Here is an 18538-nt window from a genome sequence, read left to right as displayed (position 1 = left end):
TAGCATTTATAGATAGCCTATTTCTACTTTTATATTCCAATTTTTTAACACCTTTTCATGGATATTAGAATGTTAATGGGATTTATGTTAAAAAAAAAAAAAAAAAAAACTCATATGCAATACCTAATCTTGTTAATCCTTGCCTAACCTTTTATTTTTCTTTATTTTCTTGAGACCACATGCTTTGATTTTCTTTTACAATTTCCTTTTTCCTTTTAAAATTTCACTAAGTTTGACAACAAGGTGACTTCCTGGCTGCATCAGATTATATATTATACACTATATGGTTATGTAATAGTATCGAATTAAGTTATATTGGATTAAATTAAGGGTATCACGAACCATTGGAATTTTGCAAATCCACAATCATCCCCTGCAGCGAAGAACCATTGGATGAGAGACCACAAGAAGCTAAACGAGAAGAACTTGCCTAATGCTTTGACTTGGTTCCTGAATAATATATAAGAGAAACCCAACATGAGATCTCGACATTTGAGTTATGAAATTTAATGAGAGAGAAACACTATGGTTTATCAAGCAAATCTTACTTAGCAAGCTCAACTCCTTGATAAGGTGTGCAGTTGCAGTGCCACTGGGGTACGTCAATTTAAAGTCGACGATCATGATCTGAGATTAACCACAAAATACGAAATTATAATAATACTTGGAAAAGTAAAAGGGTAAGAAAAGCAAGTTTAGTCCTTTACAATTATCTATGTAGTAAAGGCGTAGCGTCTAACATTAATCTTTTTATTTTTCAGGAAATGTGTCCCAAGAGATCCAATGGCCCAGTCTCATTCTCACGCAAAATGGGTTTGGTTTATTTGGACCCATTTCAACTGGAAATTCTAACTCAGGTTTTCTAAAAGTATAAAATATGGGAAAGCATTACAAACGTAGCATTGAATACGGAATTAATTCGTAGGGAGATTACGACAAAGCATAGCCATTCAATTCAAGCACTTCGATTGGTATTAAATGGCCCCTTAAGGCTAGCCAATACATGAGTGGATAGGTCTGCAACAAATACCTTATGGAGGGGCACTATAGAGAATAGACCCAGAAAGCTAACAACAAATAGAAATCCAATCATCCATCCTAGTTCTGGGTTCTTGACATTTTGTGCGGCATTAGCTTCTGCAGATTGTTTCACCTCAACCGAACTCATTCCTTAAATATAACTTCCGAAGCCCCCTATTTGTTCAAATCATTAAGAGATGTTAGCTAAGGTAACAGGTTAAGCAAGATTAATAGCAAACTCATATACTAAATGCTTGCAAATCAACCATTGGGTGCATATTTAGCACGAGAAAGTTGAATGGTTTTATAAAGACGTCAAGGAAACTTGTTGCAAGAAGTTACTCCAATTACAACCCCTTGGTAGTAAGGGGTTGCACCCGTCTTTGCGAAAGTGTGGATTACCGATTGGTGATGTTTGGTCCTTAATTTAGTAAAGGTTAATGTTGATGGGGCTACAAAAGGCAACCCTAGAACTTGTGGTTGTGGTGGGTTGCTAAGGGTTCACAATGGGGTTGTTGCTTCACTAGCCAACTTAGCATGGAACGATATCATGAAGACAAGTTATTCTCTCTCAATCTAGACCTTCCTCTAGGGGACGGCCGGGTTGTCCACTTTATGAAGATAAAATTCAAACTCAAATTATTGGATTCAATTAATTTTGTTGTTGGGATTTAGGGGATGGTCGGGTTCTCCATGCTGTTGTATTAAAATTTGGTGTTAAATAATGTCATCCCCATTTATCGCTGCTTAGAGGGGTAAGCCTTCTACATCCCCTTCATAGCATTTTTGTTTGATTAGTTAATAAAATCTTACGGTGTTGGCCCCTCCATCAATATAGAAATCCGGGGTTGAAAAAAATGGACATTTTCAGTCATATATTTCGGTAATACAGTGCTTGGGTAGAGCTGAGAACCCTTCAACTCCCAGTACCAACATATTGCGGTAGACAAGAGCATATGGGGTGGGATATTCTGAGACGGCAACCCCAATATCAGGAAAGGCCTTGTAGAAGAGCCAAAAGATACACAGGGATATAACACAACCCAAGGCAGTCCCAACCACTTGGCTCATGAACATGGAACGGGGGGAAGTCAGAGTTAGGTACCCTGTCTTGAAATCCTGCGTTAGGTCAGAGGCCGTAGAGACAATGTTCATCATGACACCACAAGCTGCGAGACCTGCAATAACCCCACCATTAGTAGTCCCAGCCCACGCTCCAACGATGAAGATGGCAAGCTTTCCAGAAGTTGAAGCTAGAGACCAATCACTAAGTACACACCCGTATGCATTGCAGAAAGATAGGATGGGTGCAAAGATGTAGATTGAAGGGATGAGAGATCTATCGTATGAACGCCCAAAGATTGCGGAATAAAGGGGGCGAATTTCAAAAATTTTTCTATCCCTTCAACTAGGAATCGCATTCCCTATTTAGAAAATCATATTTTCAATGATCATTCTTGAACCTTAAACTGAACCAGATCTGAACCAAAAGGAATAGGAGCGGATTACACCTGATACGGAGAAATAGTATCCCCCAACGAAGGTGTTCATGCCCAAAAAAGGATTCAAAGACTGTTCCCACTGAAGATGGTACAATGCAAGATGGAGCAGAATCAACAGTGTTTTTCCCCAAGAACTCTGTCATTCGCAAGAATCAACAGGATAGCACGTGAGCACAGCTTCCTATCAATTCTTTCTCAAAGAACTGATGTCAAGATCAAATCTTGACTTCTCCCACAACTAGAGATCGAACTGGCAAACAGGGCGACAAGAACAGGGAGGCGGCCAGAAAGAATTCTGTAGGGTTGCTTAATTCTTTCTTCTCTGTGATTTCATATCTGAAGATAACCTGATTGTGTGTCTTCTAAAGGCTGCTGCCCCCTCCTTCTTTTGTTAACCTAAAAGGTCAGCTCCTAATCCAATTAGGAGGTGCTTATCCAAATCATATTTGGATAAGACCTCTCTTTAGGTGATAGGGATAAACACTTATCTTATCTGCAGATTAGATTAGCTTTTTCCTAATCTCATTAGAAAGTTTCTAGATTTGAATCACATTCAGATCTGGACTCTCTGAGTGGATAGGGTCAAGACCGTATCCTATCTGCTAATCCATCTCGGAATTTGCCCCGTTATTAACTAATTAAATGGCCCAGTTCGAAATGCGCTTTAGGCCCATTAAGCTTATGTGCTCACATAACCTTCCTAACTGCTGCCTAGTTGAGCTTCCTTGTATGGCGTGGGACCCAAGCATTGATCTACACATCAGCCACATGGGTTCGACCCAACCTTTATTACAAGGCCTGGCCGAATACACTGTTATGAACAGTGCATCCCCCTGAAACCCATCAAATGGGCTCTATTTGCCCAACACTTACCCTAAGTGGTCTCTAGGCCAAGTCACCTTCTAACACCTAGGGACTGTGGGCAAATGCAAGATTAGCCCATCAGGTATTATCCTCAATGGTCTTACACTTAACCTCTCAGCCCATAAGGATCATACACTATCCGACAAGAGAGGACCTCTCCCTTGGCTGCAAGGAACAATGTTGCACTCTCTGCTTATATGGATCCCGGGAATTAAAGCCTTTTGCAAATCATTTCAAAACCATAATGTATATACTTTTATATCTCATATAAAATATATTTTGCAAAACAAATCTCAACGATTGAAATCGGCTACCGGCAATCTTGGTTTCCATCAGTGAGAGTGCATCCCCAATCATTACCTTTGTCCGACAAAGAAGCCCTATCGCCCGGATGCTTCGGGGCAGGATTCTTTGCCACTTTGTCTAGCTTTTCAGAAGCTAGGACCAACATAAGGTTCCTATACCAGTCGGCATAGTTTGGGCCCTTAAGCTTGTTGTCGTCAAGAAGGTTTGCAAATGATCCGTTTGCCATTTTCTGATAAAAGAGCAAACATCAGTCCATAACCTTATTTGATTCATGTTCATTACATAGATATGGATTTTAATCTATGTTCTATTTCTATTTATTCATCTCTGAGATTTCCCTCCTTTCTCAGTGACGGAGACTATGGGTTGTCTTTGGAAATGTGGGAAATCACATAGGGTGCATGGAGCCAACTGTTTCAGCTACATAACCCCACCACCTTTTTGTGAAGGATCATATCCACTCTTCATATGAGTTTTTCCTTTGGCCTTTGTCAGACAAGGTTCAAAACTATTTTCATGTAAACCTTTCTATCCAGTGAGTGCTTACCCATCATATTCGTGAACGCCAAGGTACTATGAGAGAGTTCTCATTTTCTAGTGAAGCCCCTCCCACATCGGTCTATGACGCCCCTATCATCTTATGAAACACTTAGACAAGCCTAACAAGCCCAACAGCAAATGGATAACCCATTTTCTGGTGCGTTTCATCATTATTGAAGGACCCATTCTCATGCTAATGATGGAAGGCCTTTAAAGAGTTCATCATATGAATCTCCCTATCACATGCACTCATATTAGCTGGAGAGAACAATTATTACGCCTTAGTTTGATTTAGGTCAAACCAAAGTAGCTCCCATTGACTTTCATAAAGTTAGATTTTGGTGGGCCTTAATCGGCTAGGGTTCCGCACGTAACCTCTTGATGAGGTGTGGGGCCCACCACTGAGGGAGGTCATCCAATGACCAAAAGGGGACACCATGGCAATGATGTGCATTCAGCCATGGTGTGCGTAAGAGCCACTGTCGATAAAGCATGGGCCAAGCACTTATGGTCCATGTACGTAGCACATCACACATCCTTACATCTCATGCATGGATAAATTGATCAAATCAATTAATCATCTATAAGGCCCATTTGAAGCCCATTTTAAATCCATAACATTAACCATTAATATTATCTAGGTATATGGGTCAAAAGGTTCAGCCCATATAGCTTTAAGTGGGCTTTTTGCAGTTTTAACTATTTAAAATTGGGCCTTTACAGGTTGGGCCAAATTAACCATTTAATTAAATATCAATCCTCAGGCCCATTAGTGGGAAAATTAGCGCTGACTTTCAGCCTTGATTAAACCCTAGATTTGGTCCGAACTGTTTGAACCAATCTTGGTTCGAATGGGTCAAGGGTTTGATTTTTAATTAAATCTTTAATTCAAGAAAATAATCTGAAATTAAATACTGATAAAAGAAATTCAAGAATCAGTCAAACAGGGTTGTTCGCACAATCCATCCTGCAAAACAAAGGTTAGATCACAGTTTGCAGTTTCATAAACTGCAAATCACAAATTGTATTTCTCCCATCTACGAAATCTTCTTCTCTGTGAAATCTCCCTTTTTGCGCCGCCATCTTCGATCCAAAAATAAAATAAATAGAAATCCTATTTCTATTAATGATTACATCAGATCGAATACCTATACATTCAGTCTAAAAATTAAAAAAAAAATATTTTACAGACCAAATGTAACAAAATAATCCAAAAACTACAAAATCGCAGGTTCCCTGCGCAAATCAAGATTTTGATCTCCTCTTGTATGAACAGTCCATAAATCAAGAAAATCATAAAGAACAGTTCTAAATAATAATCAAATTTATATAAAATTAATTTCAGATTATTCGCCCATTAATTTTGGGAACAAGTTTCCCAAAACCCATATTTGCGCAAATCGAGTAGAACGCCCTCTGCCCATTTGCGTAGGTTCAGATCTGAAACAAATTGGTTCAAGATTTAAACCATGACTCTGATACCACTGAAGGGATGAGAGATCCATCGTATGGACGCCCAAAGATTGCGGAATAAAGAGAGCGAATTTCAAAAATTTTTCTCTCCCTTCAACTGGGAATCACAATCCCTATTTAGAAAATCATTTTTTCAAGGATCATTCTTGAACCATAAACTGAACCAGATCTGAACCCAATGACTCTATCCTTCACAAGAATCAACAGGATGGCACGTGAGGACAGCTTCCTATCAATTCTTTCTCAAAGAACTGATGTCAAGATCAAATCTTGACTTCTCCCACAACTGGAGATCGAACTGGCAAACAGGGCGTCAAGAATAGGGAGGTAGCCAGAAAGAATTCTGCAGGGTTGCTTAATTCTTTCTTCTTTGTGATTTCAGCTCTGAAGAAAACCTGATTGAGTGTCTTCTAAAGGCTGCCGCCCCCTCCTTCTTTTGTTAACCTAAAAGGTCAGCTCCTAATCCAATTAGGAGGTGCTTATCCAAATCATATTTGGATAAGACCTCTCTTTAGGTGATAGGGATAAACCCTTATCTTATCTACAGATTAGATTAGTTTTCTCCTAATCTCATTAGGAGGTTTCTAGATTTGAATCACATTCAGATCTGGACTCTCTGAGTGGATAGGGTCAAGACCGTATCCTATCTGCTAATCCATCTCAGAATTCGCCCCATTATTAACTAATTAAATGGCCCAGTTCGAAATGCGCTTTAGGCCCATTAAGCTTATGTGCTCACATAACCTTCCTAATTGCTGCCTAGTTGAGCTTCCTTGTATGGCGTGGGACCCAAGCATTGATCTACACATTATCCATATGGGTTCGTCCTAGCCTTTATTACAAGGCCTGGCCGAATACACTGTTATAGACAATGCACCCCCTGAAACCCATCAAATGGACTCTATGGGCCCAACACTTACCCTAAGTGGTCCCTGGGCCAAGCCACCTTGTAACACCCAGGGATTGTGGGCAAATGCAAGATTAGCCCATCAGGTATTATCCTCAGTGGTCTTACACTTAACCTCTCAGCCCATAAATATCATACATTGCCCGACAAGAGAGGACTTCTCCCTCGGTTGCAAGGAACAATGTTGCACTCTCTGCTTATATGGATCCTAGGAATTAAAACATTTTGCAAATCGTTTCGAAACCATAATATATATACTTTTATATCTCATATAAAATATATTTTGCAGAACAAATCTCAAAGATTGAAATCGACTGCCGGCAGTTTTGGTTTCCATCAGTGAGAGTGCATCCCCGGTCATTACCTTTGTCCGACAAAGGGGCTGATCCTGTTACTATGATCACCCACTCAGATGAATTCTCAGACTGTCCCAACATACCCAGGTTTTGACCCCCGCTAAGGATCTCACTGATTGGTATATCAAAGACAGCCCAATCCGACACCTAATGCAATATCATAATCGAGTCTAGGGGTCTGGTGTAACTTTCCAGTTTTGCCCATCAATCTCTAAGGTCTAGGGCAATACTGAAAATCTGGTCCAGTTCAAATATTCAATTAATCCTACACTGTATGTGACTAGGGTCTCACCCTGGTAGTTGAGACAGGCCACCCCAACCAACTTGGTGGCACCACAATGTCAGATTTGTCAGAATAGGTGTCCCTAGACCGACCCACCGGCTGTGAACATTCTAAACTAAAACGAGTCTCATTAATTGTCCAGTTTAAGGGGATTATACAGAAACATACCAAGGGAACATGAATCAAATATGCACTTTTATTCATTTACAATAAACTCATAAAGTATATCATTCTGATTGAAACTAAGGGCATACAAAACTGTCTAAGAGATGACTAACACATGATACCACTTCAGCTGGGGGAATATATGAGGAAGGGTTCCGATGGTGATGGCAGCAATGACAACATAACCTGCTAGTGCAAACCTCGATGGAATTAGGTCCTTTAGGAAGAGTCTTGTGCGGCACTGGTGATGATAAGAAAGAGTTAGGTTGCTAGGAGAGGGTGGATCTGCAATAGGGAGAACCGAGCTAGTGTGTTTGTTACGAAGTTGGTGAAACAAGCAGATTAAAGTTTGGCTCATAATCTTAATGAAATTGCAGAGGCCATCACCTTGTATCATAGCAATGGCAATAAAGATCTGCAGTCAAAGAAGAGCAAACACTTTAACCTTGAAGGCCATTGAGGCTGCTCTTGGAGAGATCTGCAGGATACCAATCACCCTTTCTAGCATCAATGAGAGGCCACATGTTACCCAGGAGAGAATCCCTCTGATCAGCAATGATATGTTTATAATGTCCGGACAAATCATCCCGACTCCCACATAAATAGCCGAAAAATCAAAGTAAAACCTGTTATGTCATTAAAGAAAAATATTAATAAAAGGGTAGAATTGCGGAAGGGGTTTGCTATTTCACAAAATGTTATATCTATGCACTCTCTGGAATTTGGAGTTTCAATTTAAACCATGAGGTCTTCAATTTTCAGTGCAATGTAACATTTAAATGGAAAGTGCAAAGAATGGTGGAATGCTTTACGTACTTGTTCTCATAGGCATTGAGACCAAGTGAAGGGAATTTTGCAAATCCACAATCATCCCCTGCAGCGAAGAACCATTGGAAGAGAGACAATAAGAAGCTAAACGAGAAGAAATTGCCTAATGCTTTGACTTGGTTCCTGAATAATATATAAGAGAAACTCAACATGAGATCTCGACATTTGAGTTATGAAATTTAATGAGAGAGAAATATCATGGTTTATCAAACAAATCTTACTAAGCAAGCTCAACTCCTTGGTAAGGTGTGCAGTTGCAGTGCCACTAGGGTACGTCAATGTAGAGTCAACGACCATGATCTGAGATTAACCACAAAATACGAAACTATAATAATACTTGGAAAAGTAAAAGGGTAAGAAAAGCAAGTTTAGTCCTTTACGATTACCTATGTAGTAAAGTCGTAGCCTCAAACATTAATCTTTTTATTTTTCAGGAAATGTGTCCCAAGAGATCCAATGGCCCAGTCTCATTCTCACGCAAAATGGGTTTGGTTTCATTTGGACCCATTTCAACTGTAAAATCTAACTCAGGTTTTCTAAAAGTATAAAATATGGGAAAGCATTACAAACGTAGCATTGAATACGGAATTAATTCGTAGGGAGACTACGACAAAGCATAGCCATTCAATTCAAGTGCTTCGATTGGTCCTAAATGACCCCTTAAGGCTAGCCAATACATGAGTGGATAGGTCTGCAACAAATACCTTATGGAGGGGCACTATAGAGAATAGACCCAGAAAGCTAACAACAAATAGAAATCCAATCATCCATCCTAGTTTTGGGTTCTGGACATTTTGTGCCGCATTAGCTTCTGCAGATTGTTTCACCTCAACCGAACTCATTCCTAAAATGTAACTTCCGAAGCCCCCTGCTTGTTCAAATAATTAAGACATGTTAGCTAAGGTAACGGGTTAAGCAAGATCAGTAGCAAACTCATATACTAAATGCTTGCAAATCAACCATTGGGTGCATATTTAGCACGAGAAAATTGAATGGTTTTATTTGGAACAATGTGATCTATATAAGAGTCAAAATGTTATAACTCCACGTAGTTTTTTACAAGTTTATTTCCATCAGTGCTCGTTAAGTGATTCTCGGAATTGCTAGGCCCAAACGTAAGGTAAGGAAAACCTATTGCATATGTTTGGCCTATCATAAGCCTCGGCAATTCTGCAGAGATGATGTGAATAAAAAGCCACGGCAAAATTAGAAACGCACCACTGAAGGTAATTCCAGAGGTACGGACAACACAAGTTTGGATGATGGTGTTCTCTTGCCGAGTGAAAGGTTGCCTTAACATACCAGACTTTTCCAAGAGTTTCATCCATGACTTCACAAAGAAGAACGCCAGCAGTCCCGCAGAAACATTTAGAGAAGGTATGATATCGGTTGTTAGGTTGACCTTCATCATGATTTATGTGAATAGAATTCCCAAGAGGAAGCTCACGACAAATGCTCTTTGCGTAAGTTGGTTTTGCAATGGTGGGATCTCCTTACACTCGAAGGTCCACTCAAATGACATCTTGTCATTGTCAACAACCTTTCTGTCCAACAAGGATTGGTCTTTTGAGTTTGCAAAGGGGCTACTCTTGATCTCAATGCCATCATCTAGTCTTCACTCCATCGTTGAATCTTGAATAGAGATGCTTGTGTGGGATATGCAAGTAGCCCTCAGGGATTTAAATGGGTATTGCAACTCTTATTAGGGCCTATTTTACAACGCATGCCACATGTTTTGACTATTCCTAGATTGAAATTGGTTTGAAATATTTGTTTTCTCTTTGAATAGTCAAAATCAAAACCAGGCAAGATTACAATGACAACGCATGGATACAACAAGGTAACTTAAGAAAGGCCTACAAATGCACAAATAAAGAAAACGGAATGGTTGAAATTAATGCGAGCAAAATCAGAAAATAATTGTAAAATGGTTTAAAATAGAACAGTAGAGGTGGAAACACGACGAAACGTCTCTTTTCAAGTCAAGCCACATGTTGGGTCCTTTGCAAATGGATATGATTCGCAATGCATCGTACAAGTTGTATTAAATTTCAAAATTAATTTGATTGTCAAACACTAATAAGATCCTAAAATGCTTCTGTCCCGAGCATTTCAGGAGTCAAATTTTCTCTTTATCCATTTTATATTACCATAAGAAGATGCTTTTATTCATGGTTCTCATTAAAGACTAGTCAACTTGTCATTAAAATCCAAGTGATGTTAGGATCATTGTGTTAATATCTAAGCCATCCAAGAAAAATTTTCAAATCAGTATAATGGTCTCAAAGTATTAGCATTGTCCATGCAAGAAAAGTAGTAGGATTTCAACAAACTCTAGCTATCCCTAACTGCTAAATTCTCACATTCCATCCCTTTTAATCTCCACTATACATTTTCGGGTACTCTCTTTTTAGCATTCTAACCCTAGGAGCCACCTATTCTACTCCCGACCATTAAATCTCAGCCACTCCCTCCATCTTATATCCCAACCTTTCAATCTTGGACACCACCTATTCTTTTAATCTTAACCCTTTAACCCTAGATGTTCTAATCTACACCCTCCATTTCTGAGCGCCCAAATCTCAGCCCTACATAATATTGGGTGCCCTCTCCTTTTATTTTCAGCCATAGGATCATCCCAAAACCATCTTAGCCATCTATTAGAAACCCTAGGGCATCGCTAACTTTTCTAAAACCTAGTTGCCGCCCCCTTTTTTCTCCCTATTTCTAGTTGTGTCCACCCTTCTTTATAAAAAGTGTCCTAAGGGCCCCATAGAAAGGGATAGTCAATTCACCCAGTTCACAAGGCTAAGGATTTTGAGGAGTTCAAGGGTTGTAAAAGGGGAGGATGCCCAGATCTTGTCAAGAGGGGTTCTTGCAAGCTGTTCAACTATTTTGCAACTACCGCCACTGGATCTGATCAACCATTCTTTCATTTTCTTTATTTTCTTTCTTGTTATTTTTATTTCTACAATCTTTTACATTTAATTCTTGTTCGTTTCTCTGTTTTGCATATCTAAATTCGTTCGATTCAAGGCTAAGGTGTCTCGAGGGGTTCGACGGTTGTAGAAAGGATGGACGCCTGGTTCTTGTTAGGAGGGGTTTCTGCAAGCTGTTTGGCCGATCTGCAGCTACCGCCTCCAGATCCAGATTCTAGATCATTTATTTTTTTATTTTTTTTATTTCCTTTGTTGATTCCAATACTTTATTAAATTTTGGTTTTTATTTATTGTCTTGTTTAAATTCAAAATACTTAATTTCAACAATAATAGATTTTATTTTTGTATTTTCTGCCATTCCCGATTGCATTCTCTTGTTTGGATCTAGTAGTTGTTTGAGAATTTAAAAAAATTTATAAATATTAAATCGGTGTTCCGAAGTGGTTAACAACACGCTTCCGAACACACCAAGTTTTTGGCATTGTTGCCAGGGAAGCACAAAGAAAATTTTTTATTTACTTTTTTTCAGATCTGTTTCATTTTTTTTCTTTTTTGATTTATCACTTGATACGTTATCTCAATTTAATTCTTGTTTCTCTTTGATTCTGCAGGATGTAATAATACTACAAACAATTGATTCTAGATCTATTCTTCTTTCTTTATTTTAATTTCTTGTTTGATTTTTTTCCTTTATTAGGTTTGTGTTTTTCTTTGATTTCAGATTAAAAAAAACAAAAAAAATCATTTATTTTATTTTATTTTATTTTTTGCAGCATAATTTTCTTTTGTTTACTTTATTTTATTTTATTTTTGGTTTAAATTTTAGACACCTTTTTTTTCTTTTATTTCAGATAAAAAACAATAAAAAGTAAAAAAAAGAAACAAAAAAAATTGTTTATTTTATTTTATTTATTTTTGCAGTGTATTTTTCTTTCATTAATTTTATTTTCATATTAATTTTTAGATTTACGTTTTTCTTTTATTAAAAAACAAAAAAATATAAATAAAAAAATTCAGCATATTTTTTTCTTTTATCTTATCTATTTCTTGCATAATTTTTTTTGATCATTTTGTTTTTAGTTTAATTTCTAGACTAGCAATTAGTTTGTCAGAATTTATTTTTGGTAGTTGTTAATTCTGTTTAGCACAATTAATTGTTGTTGTATTTTCTATTTGCAATTATTATTTGTTGCTTTATTTAATTTCTTTTCTTTTAGTTGTTTAATTGAATAATTAATTGTTAAATAGGAATTGTTAAACTTTTCGAATTTGAGTTTAAATTTCAAATCTAAATTTAAATTTAAATTTTAATTCGAATCTGAATTTAAATTTAAGTTTTAATTCGTATCTGAATTTGAATTTGAATTTGAATTTCAAATTTCGAAATTTAAATTTTAAAATTTCAAATTTAAAAATGTGAAAAGGGAAAAAAAATAATAAAAAAGGTTAAAAATAAAAAAAAATCAATTTTAAATTTCAAAATCTGAATTTAAATTTATACTCCCAAAAATTTAAAATTTGAATTAAAAAAATATAAAAAAAATCAAAATAAAATTGGTTGATATTTTTCTTGCATTTTGATTCCAATATTTAGGGTACGGTTGATGGAAATAAAAAGTATCATATTTTTATCCCCAAATATTCATTCTTTTACATTAAATTAGCATTTAATTGAACTCATTACTCTTATATTTCGATTCAAGGCAAGGAAGAAGGCGATAGGAGGAAAACAAGGTTAATCAGACGATTTTGCACATTTTTGGCACCATTCAGTAATCTAGGCATAACACTCAAACCCGGACTCCGACTGGGATCATTCAAGATGCACCGGAAAGATAAGGGAGAACTCCACAACTTCCATGTTTTGGGTTTTGACAAATTCGGTCTGCATCGAGGTCAAAGTCGGGCCTGAAGTCGGAGAAAATTCATAGAGAAGCCCAGCCCACAACTGAAGCCCAATTCATAGAAGAGCCTTGTAGCAACCCAATTTATTGAAGAAGCCCAACTCGAATTCTAGAATAAAGAGTCCCATTAGATTTAAATTTCAATTGTAGTTCTAGAAGGATAAGAGGATTGAGATTACTGGATAAGAGAGATTACTAGATAAGAGATAGGATAGGGTTAGATCAAAACTGATTAGGACTTTCTATTTTTGAGAATAATCTCCTAAGAGGAGTTGGAGAGAGCCCCTCCTCCTAAAGCTATATAAAGGAGGGGGGGGCGGGGGGGCGGGGGCAGACCAGCATCAAACAATCAATCAAGGAATCACTCAATCACTAAAGCACTCAATCAATTCAGAAGATCAGTCCATCCATTTGGGAAGCAGAGCAAGAGGGAGTCGACAACCATGAGCGGCTAAGCTTTTCTTTTCTGATTCAAGGGGGATTTTCGATTCAATTGTGTCATCATGAAGTTTTGTGTTTAATTTAAATTCTTGCTTTTAATTCAAGTATCCGTTGATTCTTGTGCATGTTCTTATGGATGTTAATATTAATTAGTCTGACAAATTAATTAATGTTGATCTTCCTTCTGCTATCCATTGTACGATGATCTGTAATTGTCACGAATAGTGGTACAAGTAGCAATTAGGTTATTATCCTACATGGATCAATTGTTCATGACATCCTTTGACCAATGTATGGGTATTTTTTAACCTAAGGGGAATCAACAGAACAATATTCGATAATTGCAGCTATCTCAATTATTGTTATTTTGGTGTAACTATTTTCACAAAGGTTATTGCTATCATTAATTGATATGAAATGCTATCGTACCCAGTCGATTAATGATAAGTGTTGATCGAATGCTGGGTTTGGTCAACTAATTCAAGAAAACACAAGGTTTATTATGGCTATCCTAATAAATCTTAAGGTTAAATACTTGAATTGCAAGACTACTGAAGTTTACCTACGATCGATGACCAATTGACTCAATCTGAACCCTTGGATCAGAATTCGGTAAGGCTGAATTTTCCTTGTTAGTTGTTAATTGCTCTTTTGTTATTTTAGAATTTTAAATTATTCAAATTGCCCACTCTTTATATTGCGCATTCGGCTGAGAAATTAATTACTGGCTCCCTATGGGATTCGACCTGGTACCACAGTTACTATAAGTTTATATTAAGGTGGGATTAGAATTAATTTTTAGGGCTTCGACAACCCGTCAATGGTATTCTAGAGCATGCATCATATATGTTTATTTAATTGCTAAATTATTGTGTTAGTTGTGCTAGGTTTCTTTCTATTTTAATTGGTTCTTGTGCTTAGTTTATTTTATTCTTCTATGTTATATTGCTGAATTGCGTTTTAGAGATAATTGTTTATGCATTGTAGTTAGTTGCATTTGCATTGTTTATTTTTTATTCCTGTTAATCTATTTAAGGGCATCCAACTTAAATAAGATATGGTGGGGATTTCATCACCCTTTCTTGGCCCAAAAATCACTATCCTTTACATGCGGTTCACCCTAACCCTAATTTAAAATTTGGATAGCAAGATCCTTTAGGAAAGCCTCACATTTGGTTCAAAGGTGTGCTGAATTTTAGGAAAGATTGTAATTACTTTCCATAACCGGCGGTTGGTGTCTAAGGAAAGAGGTTAAATGGCTACGCCAAAGCGGGTTTTGTGGTTACATAATTAGGTCATTCCGAGAGCAAGGGGAGCCTCCCACATCCCCACCTCTTACCTGGCTAACCAAAGGAAATGGTGTAATTCCAAGTGAACCTAAAAGGATTCACATTGGTTGAACCACTAGTTTAGGAAACCCTAGGTCAACCCCTAGGTCGTGTGGTTCATTTATTTGCCTTAAAAAAAAAAACAGAAAGAAAATAAGAAAAAAAATTTAAAAATTCCAACTTGAATTTAGATTTTAGGAATTTAAATTTCAAAATCTGAATTTGAATTTAAATTTCAAAATTTTAAATTTCAAATTTCAAAAAATAATAATAATAATAAAATTTTAAAAATTCAAATTTGAATTTAAATTTTAGAAATTTAAAATTCAAAATCTAAATTTGAATTTAAATTTCAAAAATATAAATTTCGAATTTCAAAAAAAGAAAAAAAAAACAAAAAAATTAAAAAACATCAAATTTGAATTTAAATTTTAGTAATTTAAATTTAAAAATCTAAATTTGAATTTAAATTTCAAAATTCAAATAAAAAATTAAAAAAATAATAAAAAAGGAGAAGAAAAAAAAATTCAAAATTGAGTTTAAATTGAAAATTTTAAATTTGAGATTAAAATTCAAAATTTAAATTTCAAATTAAAAAAAAGGGGGTTAAAACAGAATGAATTCAATGGTCGGAGTTTGAGGAATGAGAAACTACTTCCAACTTGAGCCATAGATAGATTGCAACCATGTGTCTCGACAACTGGATAAGATTAATGGGATGGCCCACAAAATTGACCAAGTCCTTGCATATCATCAACAAAGTGGCCCATACCCAACCTTGTCAGCCTATCCATCATGTTCCATCTGTGCAAGCCTGGCCCATCATGTTAGCCAGTGCCCTGTGGCAGGCCCATGTCAACCAGTCAGTCCAAACCAAGTACACGCGGCCAACAGATTTTTCCAACCCAATGCTAACCCACTCTTTAGTCCATATAACCCTAGGTGGGAAAATCAGCCCAACTTCACTTACAGGGCCCAAGCCCAAGAAAACCCCCTACCAGATATGCACTCTTAGTGGTCTGAAGCATAGACCCACTAAGAGTACAATGATTACCATGGGACTCAACCGGCTCAACCATGTCAAACCTATACATAGTCCCAATACAACCTATCTAACTCCATGGCCCACCAATTTCAGAGGCCACAAATGTAAAGTCAATTCCAGTAGATGCATCCTAGAAACCAACCGGCCCAACCTTATTAGGCTTACCCACAACCTCCTCAAACCCATAATATCGATGACCAATTCATGAAGGTTCAGTAGCTGATCCTAAATCAGCAGCAGTCCATTGATAGATTAGAAAGTCGAATAAAACAGATAGCCAAAGCCAAGAAGAGGAGAGGAGTAGAGCAATTACCAAATCAACTAGTTGTGAGTCCTAGAAATCAACCACTGGGTTTTCCTTCACAACAAGTTTAACCACCTCCTAAGGACCCTCAGCCTAAAAATACAAAAGTTATTACAACCTTAAGGAGTGGGAAGATTTTAGAGGACCTGTACGAGAAAAAGAGAGTTAGTGAAAAGGAGCAGGAAGACCCTAAGTTGGGGGGAGAAGAAGAAGGAGCGGAAACTTTAGAAGAATAGTGAACCAACCCATAGTTCCCTTTCTAATTGCACTCACAGTCAGGCCGTGGCAAAAGAAGAAAGAGGCTCGCAATGAGGAGAGCAGGGAAGTCCATATTAACTTCCCTCTCCTCGACGCAATCCAACATATCTCAGCCTATGCCAAGTTTTTAAAAGAGCTATGTATTCAAATGATGGAGCCACGATCGGCCCCACAAAGAATAATGCTCTTAGTAGATGTTAGTGCAACTCTCCTAAATCAACTACCCCAGAATATGAAAGACCTTAGTGCTCCTCTCATAAGTTGTGTCATCATTGGAATTAACTTTGATCGGGCTCTATTGGATCTTGGGGTCGGTATAAATATGCTTCCGTTCATTCATAACAGGTTCAAGATCGGTGAGTTAGAGCCTACCCCAGTAATTCTGCAACTCGCTGATTGTCAGTCAAGACTCGTCGAAGTGTTATTGAGGATGTCATTGTTAAGGTAGAGAGTTGTCACTTCCTAGTGGATTTTATCATCCCAAACATGACCTTAACAGAGGATCTGAACCACATCCCGATAATCTTAAGATGTTTGTTTCTAGCAACGGCTGATACAAACACTAACTGTAAATCGGGGGAAATGGACATTTCATTTGGGGAGTAGGAGGTCTAGTTAAATGTTTTTAGTGCTTCCAAGTATTCAAACCTAGGGAGAGATGGATTCACGGTAGATATAGTGGATGACTTTTTAGATGACTTGTATACCCCTTGGTTAACCTAGTCTGAGCCCTGTTTGTATGAAGATGAAAGTGAGTCAGGGAGTATAGGTGGGAATAATGCGAGAATGTGTCCGGCTGAAGACGTTAAACTTAGCGCTGGTTGGGAGACAACCCAATGTAGTTTTCAGTTGATTTTTGCCTATAGTGTTAGAATTGTTGTTTCTTTTCTTGATTCGAGACCAAGTGACATACCTTGAACCCCTTAGGAAAACCCTACTTGTTGTTCCCTTTGGCCCAAATCTTCTTTGCATCATTCTAGTCATGCCATTAGGGACAATGACATTTAAGTTGGGGGTGAGGAAAGAGAGAGAAAATTTGAAAAAATTGTGAAGCTATGCCTTTAAAGATGGAGAATTAAAATTTCACTGAAATTTTTAAAATTCTCCATTAAAAGATATTCCCAAATAGAAAAAGTTAAAGAAACTAATAAAAGAATATTGAATTCTGTAGAAATTGGTAGCAAGTGATATGAGTCAAAAATTGGTCTTGTTTGAATATTGTCGAAACCGTTTGGAAATTGAAAAATACTCATAAGTTTGCCCATGTCAAGATAGGAAGAGAAAGATTGAGAAATTAGACAAAATTCTTCAAATTGTTAAGAGACAGTGGACTACCCTGAACAGTGTTGCAAAAACAAAAAGGAATAGAAGGTCAATGGACACCCTAGACTTAGTAACCGGGTCTCCTCACCTAAGTCAAGTGTCAAGATTCACGTAAAACGGTGAAAGGTAACAATAAAAATAAGTTTAGGGGTAGAAATTCGTTGTTAGAAATAATAAGAAGAATACACGTCTGATTTTAAAATCAATCTCATCTTATCAAGACTGTTTGCAAATGGAAGGGTAAATAAGATTTTTAATCCATGTTTCTAAAATATTCAAAATAAGACAGTTTTACCCCTAAAGCCCAATACCAATCTATATAGAATTTGAAAATGCTGGAATCAAGATGCTTGATTAATTCTGTTAGGGATGACTTTGTAATGGGAAAGATCTATATACTCAGTGTAATTTTAAGGCTGCATTGCTAAGGGACTAGCAATGGTTAAGTTGGGAGGTGTGATAACCCTACATTTTAATGCCTTAAGGGCATCAATTCAGGGGCATTTTTGGCCTTAGAATAGTCAAAGTGCACCATTTTTCCAGCTAAATCAATTATGTGACATCTAAGGGTCTCTGTTCAAATTATGTAGAAAACTATGAAATTTTCATGGTTGAAATGCAGATTTTGGGCATCAATTCAGGGGTATTTTTGGCCTTAGAATAGTCAAAGTGCACCATTTTCCAGTTAAAATCAATGATGTGACCTCTGAGGGTCTCTATTCAAATTATGTAGAAAACTATGAAGTTTTCAT

General features: G+C 37.0%; 1 pseudogene; it reads right to left on the bottom strand.

Annotated features, from left to right (window-relative positions):
- Nucleotides 1-1887: 1887 nt before the first annotated feature.
- LOC148855420 (putative metal-nicotianamine transporter YSL7) lies at nucleotides 1888-9652 on the bottom strand (annotated as a pseudogene).
- Between the last annotated feature and the right edge of the window lie 8886 nt (nucleotides 9653-18538).

Source organism: Nelumbo lutea, chromosome 4 (assembly GCF_056320005.1).
Source record: "Nelumbo lutea isolate HS-2025 chromosome 4, American lotus-T2T, whole genome shotgun sequence".
NCBI lineage: Eukaryota > Viridiplantae > Streptophyta > Magnoliopsida > Proteales > Nelumbonaceae > Nelumbo > Nelumbo lutea.
This window is presented reverse-complemented; position numbering and strand designations above follow the sequence as displayed.